Source organism: Bos mutus, chromosome 16 (assembly GCF_027580195.1).
Source record: "Bos mutus isolate GX-2022 chromosome 16, NWIPB_WYAK_1.1, whole genome shotgun sequence".
NCBI lineage: Eukaryota > Metazoa > Chordata > Mammalia > Artiodactyla > Bovidae > Bos > Bos mutus.
Window position 1 is genome coordinate 56,201,237 of NC_091632.1, and position 7,469 is coordinate 56,208,705.

General features: G+C 50.7%; 1 protein-coding gene across 2 annotated transcripts in view; it reads right to left on the minus strand.

Annotated features, from left to right (window-relative positions):
- The window catches only part of COQ8A (coenzyme Q8A), a 47,214-nt gene extending 40,954 nt beyond the window's left edge, over nt 1–6,260 (minus strand). For both annotated transcript variants that reach the window (XM_070385393.1, XM_070385392.1), the window contains exon 1: nt 6,104–6,260. The gene's annotated coding sequence lies outside the window, so the exon portion shown is untranslated. The remainder of the gene's footprint in view (nt 1–6,103) is intronic.
- Between the last annotated feature and the right edge of the window lie 1,209 nt (nt 6,261–7,469).

Consider the following 7,469-nt stretch of genomic DNA (forward strand, 5'->3'; position numbering starts at 1 on the left):
GGCTACTTCAACAGGAAATAGGGACTCACCCCATCCACTCCCTAGCCCAGCCCCCTACCGCTCCCCTCCAACTCCTAACCCTCCTACCAAGCTGCACTCACCCCCACCAGGCAGTCCCCGGCCCCAAGGCTTCTGCTCAAAGAGCCCACTGCCTGGACAGATGCCACTCAAAGAATGGTCCTGGGACTAAAGGTGTCATCCTTGATGAAATAACAGGAGTAAGCAGAGATCAAATTGCCAACATCCACTGGATCATGGAAAAAGCAAGAGAGTTCCAGAAAAACATCTATTTCTGCTTTACTGACTATGCCAAAGCCTTTGACTGTGTGGATCACAATAAACTGTGGAAAATTCTGAGAGATGGGAATACCAGACCACCTGATCTGCCTCTTGAGAAATGTGTATGCAGGTCAGGAAGCAACAGTTAGAACCGGACATGGAACAACAGACTGGTTCCAAATAGGGAATGGAGTATGTCAAGGCTGTATATTGTCATCCTGCTCATTTAACCTATATGCAGAGTACATCATGAGAAACATTGGGCTGGAAGAAGCACAAGCTAGAATCAAGATTACCGGGAGAAATATCAATAACCTCAGATATGCAGATGACACCACCCTTATGGCAGAAAGTGAAGAGGAACTCAAAAGCCTCTTGATGAAAGTGAAAGTGGAGAGTGAAAAAGTTGGCTTAAAGCTCAACATTCAGAAAACGAAGATCATGGCATCTGGTCCCATCACTTCATGGGAAATAGATGGGGAAACAGTGGAAACAGTGTCAGACTTTATTTTTCTGGGCTCCAAAATCACTGCAGATGGTGACTGCAGCCATGAAATTAAAAGACGCTTACTCCTTGGAAGGAAAGTTATGACCAACCTAGATAGCATATTGAAAAGCAGAGACATTACTTTGCCAACAAAGGTCCGTCTAGTCAAGGCTATGGTTTTTCCAGTGGTCATGTATAGATGTGAGAGTTGGACTGTGAAGAAAGCTGAAGTGAAGTCGCTCAGTCGTGCCCAACTCTTTGCGACCCCATGGATAGCCTGCACCCAGCTTCTCTGTCCATGGGATTTTCAAGGCAAGAGTACTGGAGTGGGTTGCCATTTCCTTCTTCAGGGAATCTTCCCAACCCAGGGATCGAACCCAGGTCTCTCACATTGTAGACAGACGCTTTGCCACTGATGCTTTTGAACTGTGGTGTTGGAGAAGACTCTTGAGAGTCCCTTGGACTGCAAGGAGATCCAACCAGTCCATTCTAAAGGAGATCGGCCCTCGGTGTTCTTTGGAAGGAATGATGCTAAAGCTGAAACTCCAGTACTTTGGCCACCTCCTGCAAAGAGTTGACTCATTGGAAAAGACTCTGATGCTGGGAGGGATTGGGGGCAGGAGGAAAAGGGGACTACAGAGGATGAGATGGCTGGATGGCACTACCGACTCGATGGATGTGAGTTTGAGTGAACTCCAGGAGATGGTGATGGACAGGGAGGCCTGGCATGCTGCAATTCATGGGGTCGCAAAGAGTCTGACATGACTGAGCGACTGAACTGAACTGAACTGAACTGAAGCACTTAGAAAGGCTTCCCTGGTAGCTCAGCTGGTAAAGAATCTGCCTGCAATGCAGGAGACCCCAGTTAGATTCCTGGACCAGGGAGTTCCCCTGGAGAAGGGACAGGCTACCCACTTCAGCATTCTTGGGCTTCCCTGGTGGTGGCTCAGATGGTCAAGAATTCACTTGCAATGTGGAAGACCTGAGTTCAATCCCTAGGTTGGGAAGATTCCCTGGAGGAGGGCATGGTAACCGACTCCAGTATTCTTGCCTGGAGAATCCCCATAGACAGAGGAGTCCATGGGGCTACAAAGAGTCAGACACGACTGAGTGACTAAGCACAAGCACTCAGAAACCCTCACAGCAATTTAGCACGGCCATGATGTGAAGAACTGACTCGTTGGAAAAGACCCTGATGCTGGGAAAGATTGAAGGTGGGAGGAGAAGGGGACAACGGAGGATGAGATGGTTGGATGGCATCACCGACTCGATGGACATGAGTTTGAGTAAGCTCCAGGAGTTGGTGATGGACAGGGAAGCCTAGCGTGCTGCGGTCCATGGGGTCTCAAAGAATTGGACACGAATGAGCGACTGAACTGAACTGATGACACTTTTAGTGTGTTTTACAAAAGTACTGGTCTGCAGCAAATTGGGGAAAAATAAAACCTGGCCTTTAGCATAGAGTCTGGGAAGCACTGGCCCCTCACTCCTCTACACTCCTGCCTCTTTCTGCTAAAATCCTGCTCATCGTCAGTGTCCCAGTTAATACGCCTTCTCCTCCAAGAGTCACTAGCCAGAAGTGGTCTCACTCAGAGCCCCTAGTTCAAACCACACTGAGGGTGCTTAGGTGGTATCTGCATACCACTTATTACAATTCCCAGAGGCCAGGGACCCAGAGAACTGTTCAGTTGTATATTCCCAATACCACACTCAAGGAATACAATCAACTGATACTTGTTCAACAATGAGTAAATAACCAGCTACTGCTGTTGCTGCTAAAATGCTTCAGTTGTGTCCGACTCTTTGCGACCCCATGGGCTGTAGGCAACCAGGCTCCTCTGTCCATGGGATACTCCAGGCAAGGATACTGGAGTGGGTTGCCATGCCCTCCTCCAGCGGATCTTCCCAACCCAGGGATCGAACCCACGTCTCTTACATCTCCTGCATTGACAGGTGGATTCTTTACCACTAGTGCCACCTGGGAAGCTCACCCACAATGTCACAGAGGGCTTTTCTTCAGGGCAGGACATGGAGGGGCACCAACCCTTAGGGTACACATGATTTCCCAGGTTTGGACAAAACGCAGCCCCTCTCCCTCCACCCAGAAGGAAACAGAACAATGTTTTAAAAAGCAAGTTGAGGGCTCTGGAGACAAGAACTCAGTCACTATTCACTACAAGAGAATCTACAATACTCTGAAATGGCAAGTTGAGAGAAAAACCCTCAGCTTTCTCATGAATCCTTCTCTGCATGGACAGAAGAAAAAAAAATAAATCATATCCAAGTATGAAGAATAAAAAGATTTTTTTAGGGTCATTTCCAACTTTAAATATACTATAGGCCCATGACCTCAAAGCAAAAAGGTCAAGAGCTCAGGAGCCTATAACCCCACAATGAACAGCATGCTTATTAACAGACCACTCAGGTGTGAAAATTGTGGGGAGAAGCCCACCCAGACGCACCCCTCTCAGGGTTCTGACCCTGCCTCAGAGTCAGCTGACCCCACTCCCGCTACCCCCTCTCCCTGCATGGGCGCAACTCCTAACGCAGCAGGACCCTCACATTCCCCCCTCCCACAGGCTCTTCTTTCTCTGGCTCTCCCAAGTTCCTGGCTGTTGTTTAGCAAGAATGCTGGAACTATTTCCAGATGCCACTGTCAGATCAAGACAACTCTCTATCTAAATATTCCTGTCTAATTTTGCACACAGCTCTTGTTTCAACTGACAAAGATAATGACTCAGTGTCCACAGCTCTTGATGGAAAATCATCCTGCCGAGTTTGGAGCTTCCCAATAATAAGCTTCTCTAAACTTCTTTTTGAGAAAGGAAGACTGACCTCCCTGTCCAGATTCTGTTCTGCAGGCAAGAAAGGGTACCCAAAAGACCCCCTAACAAACCAAGGAGTGTTATGGGAAAATCCTGATACATCCCCATAGGACCAATCAATGACAAGAAAAGGAAATCCACGGTATGGACTTGGGGTGTTTTTCCTGTCCAATAACCATTGTTTCTTCACTTTTCTGCATCCCCGTCAGTTTGTGACTTTGGAATTTGGGGCATAAATTCTGGGTTAAAGTGAAGACAAACTCTAGACTCAGAAGTAAGTGTCTTTCCCTGCAAAAACAAATGGCTCATTGTCGCCGACATTGTCTCTGATGCTTTGATCAACTGGAAAAGCACTCTACAAATTGTACATGTGTCCCTTCTGCACCAGTACACTTCTGGGTAGCCTCTTTCAGGAGGAGTACATGGTACAAGTAAATACACCTACATATATGTTTGAAATGCAGACACTTTCTCTCTGCAGACATGGGCCTAGCCCCCTCTCACATCATAAGACATAAGGGATGTCTCAGTAAATAAGTGAGGATGAACAAAGTATCACTTTGCAAAAGCCACTTATGGAAAACTGAATTGGCCTTTCAGTCACCACTGACAGCTTAAACCTCTTTGCTCACTGTTTACAAAACACCCCATGGTTATTTTACATGCATATCTCCCACAGTCTTGCAAACACCCCAAAGACAGAAACCACAAGTCTCCCACTTCTTTTGGGGCTTCCCAGGTGGCGCTAGTGGTAAAGAACCCACCTGCCAATGCAGGAGACATAACAGACCTGGGCTGGATCCTTGGGTTGGGAAGATCCCCTGGAGAAGGGCATGGCAACCCATTCCAGTAGTCTTACCTGGAGAATCCCATGGACAGAGGAGCCTGGCAGGCTACAGTGCATAGGGTCAAAAAGAGTCGGACACGACTGAAGCGACTTAGTATGCATCCCTGCTTCTTTTGTATTCTGGACTCAGTCTCTGCCATGCATTCAGCAGGCACAGCTAATGCCCATAGGTTTCTAACCTCCTATCTCACCCCTATCCCCCAGGTATGGAGCAGGGGGTAAGGAAATTCCCTTGAAGCCCAACCAACATGGCTTCTATCATTGTTTTGGGACAGAGAGCACAATGCTATCTGCTACCTAAACCTCTCAGCTACTCATGGACAGGTCCCAGGGGGGCCTTTGGCAGCATGGGAACTCTTACAGTTTTATCTCTGTGGTTCTCAATCAAGGTTGACTGAGTCCTCCAGGAGACATCTGGCAATGTGTGGAGACATTTTTGGTTGTCACAACTAGTGGGGGAAGAAGAGGGGGGTACTACTAGCATCTAATGGATAGAGGCCAGGGATGCTGCTGAAAATTAAGAAACCCTGGCTTATGTGACACACAGGAAGCATTCAGACCACCTTAATTCACTTTTCCTTTGAGTTGTCCAAGGTCAGGTCCAAAATCATAACCCTGTTTTGTCTGCATCATTTGCAAAGTTGAAAATGCCCAAAGCCATCATCAATCATAAAGGTGTTTCCCCTGAGAATCACCAGTTTCCCCACCCCTCCTCCCGCTTTGTACCTTCTCCAGAGATGGGCCCTCCTGCCAGCGTAACAACTGGTAAGCTGGCATCCTGCACGCTCAAATCCTTTAACAACAAGTTAGACCTGGCAGGTCCAACTCTTCAGTCTTCTGTCACGCACACCCAAGGCCCAAGTGAGCATGGACGAGTTTCCCAATGGGCTGCAGGCCCTACCTAGGATGAAAGGCTGCACAGAAGCCGCTCACCCTTCAGAGGACTGGCACCTGTCATCCAAATGGAGAGTTCCAGCATCCAGACCTGCCCCCCAGCAGCATTCTCCATCCCACAAGGTCCATGGGAGGACCGGCCTCCGTTTGGCAGAGGGGCAGGCACTGGGGAAAGGCACGACCATTGACAAGATCCCCAGCGTTTGAAGCTGCAGGAGGACGGGCCAAAGAAAAGGCAGCGGAGAACATAACCAAAAAGGACCCTCAGTCCCATGTTCATACAAAACCCTCACCAGTGAAACCCAACAGCTGGCTAGGGCCAAGGGCGTCAAAATCCTGACACAAACCTCGGGCCAGGGACAATTAGCGCCCCTGAGACAGTGCAAAGGGGTCTAGGCGTGAAGAGAAATGTCATCGTAAGAAAGCGAGGCAAGAAAGCAGTACTGGCAACCAAGAAACAAGGCATCAGGTCACCAGGGCTGCTAGGCGAGTTCCGAGGACCCAAGGCTCCGGCACGCAGCCTTCGCACCCTCCCCGAGACAGATATGGGCTGTGGGAACGGGGGTAGCAGACAGCCGTAGGCGCCCACCCTGCATTCTGAGGCGCGCCCACGGCGCCGTGGCCTGGAACTCCGGGCAAATGAAACTCGCAAAGGGGAAGCCGCTCTGTCACTTGAGGATGCAAGAAGGGCCCAAGCGGGAGGTGAGCCCTGCTCTGGCCTCAGGCAGACGGCGCCCAGGGCACGCGGCGCCCGGCGGGCAGCAGCCTTACCCGGCTGCAGGAAGCTAGGATCCGCGGTCACCTTCGCGCAGCCTCCGCGCGCTCGCCTCAGCGCTGGCGCCCGGCACGCGCTCCGGATCTGTTTACCAACTCGCCCGCGCCCGGAGACCCAGAGCCCTCAGCCCTGCCCCGCGGGCCACTCCCATTGGCTGCGCCGCCGCCTCCAGCCCAACGCCGCGCATCGCGGGGCAGCGTGCTCGGCCCGTGCGCTCGACCCGCGGCCAATGGGGTCTGAGGGCGGAGAGAGAGGAGCCAATGGGAGGCCCGCCAGCGCGCAGGGCCCCTCCCATTCTTCCCCTTGCTGCTGCCCTCTTCCCTAGTTAAAAAAGCCGGACTGAAGACCACGCGCTGGGTCTAGAGAGACATCTCGCGTGCTCCCGGAGACCTCAGTCTTCTCCAGACCGGACGGCAAACGCAGCTGCGGTGACCAATGTCGGCTGTCTTGTCCCGGGCTGGTACTCCCCGGGCTTTCTAGAGGCCGAGGAAGGAGCCGTCGCGACTACAGCGGGCCGGCTCCGCGCTGGCCGTTTTGTAATGAGGAGAGGAGCCCTCTCCTGGTTCCCCAGAAAGGACTCACAGAGCTGGGAAGCCTTGCGGGCCTGCTGAATGCACGTCCGCCTCCGGCCCCCGGCCCCGCCCACTTGTCGCGTTTCGCTTTGGGCTGGCAGCGTTGGCCGGCCTCCCACGCCCCAGGCCGGGTCGCCCTAGCAGTGGCCCCAAAGCATGTGGGGTTATTTGCCTGGGTCCTCGTGGGGGCCCTAGGTAGAGGGGCCCCACCAGCACATGGAAGGAGCTACCCCGGAAGGAAGTGCGTGGACTGAAGTGGAGTGGCCCCAAGTCTACGCGTCAACCAGTGTTTCAGACCCGAGCCCCAAATGTCTGACAGTTTCCACTCCCTGATCATAAAGATAAATATTCAAGTCAAAGCATTGTCCTTTATGCTGAGCTGATTTTGAGGAATTAATATATAACATTATGCAAGCTAGTTTATTTTTTTAAGTTTTATTTTATATTGAAATATAGTTGAGTGAAAGAAGAGAGTGAAAAATTTGGCTTAAAGCTCAACATTCAGAAAACTAAGATCATGGCATCCGGTCCCATCACTTCATGGCAAATAGATGGGGAAACAGTGGAAACCGTGGCTGACTTTATTTTTCTGGGCTCCAAAATCACTGCAGATGGTGATTGCAGCCATGAAATTAAAAGACGCTTACTCCTTGGAAGGAAAGTTATGACCAACCTAGACAGCATATTAAAAAGCAGAGACATTACTTTGCCAACAACGGTATGTCTAGTCAAGGCTATGGTTTTTCCAGTAGTCATGTATGGATGTGAGTTGGACTATAAAGAAAGCTGA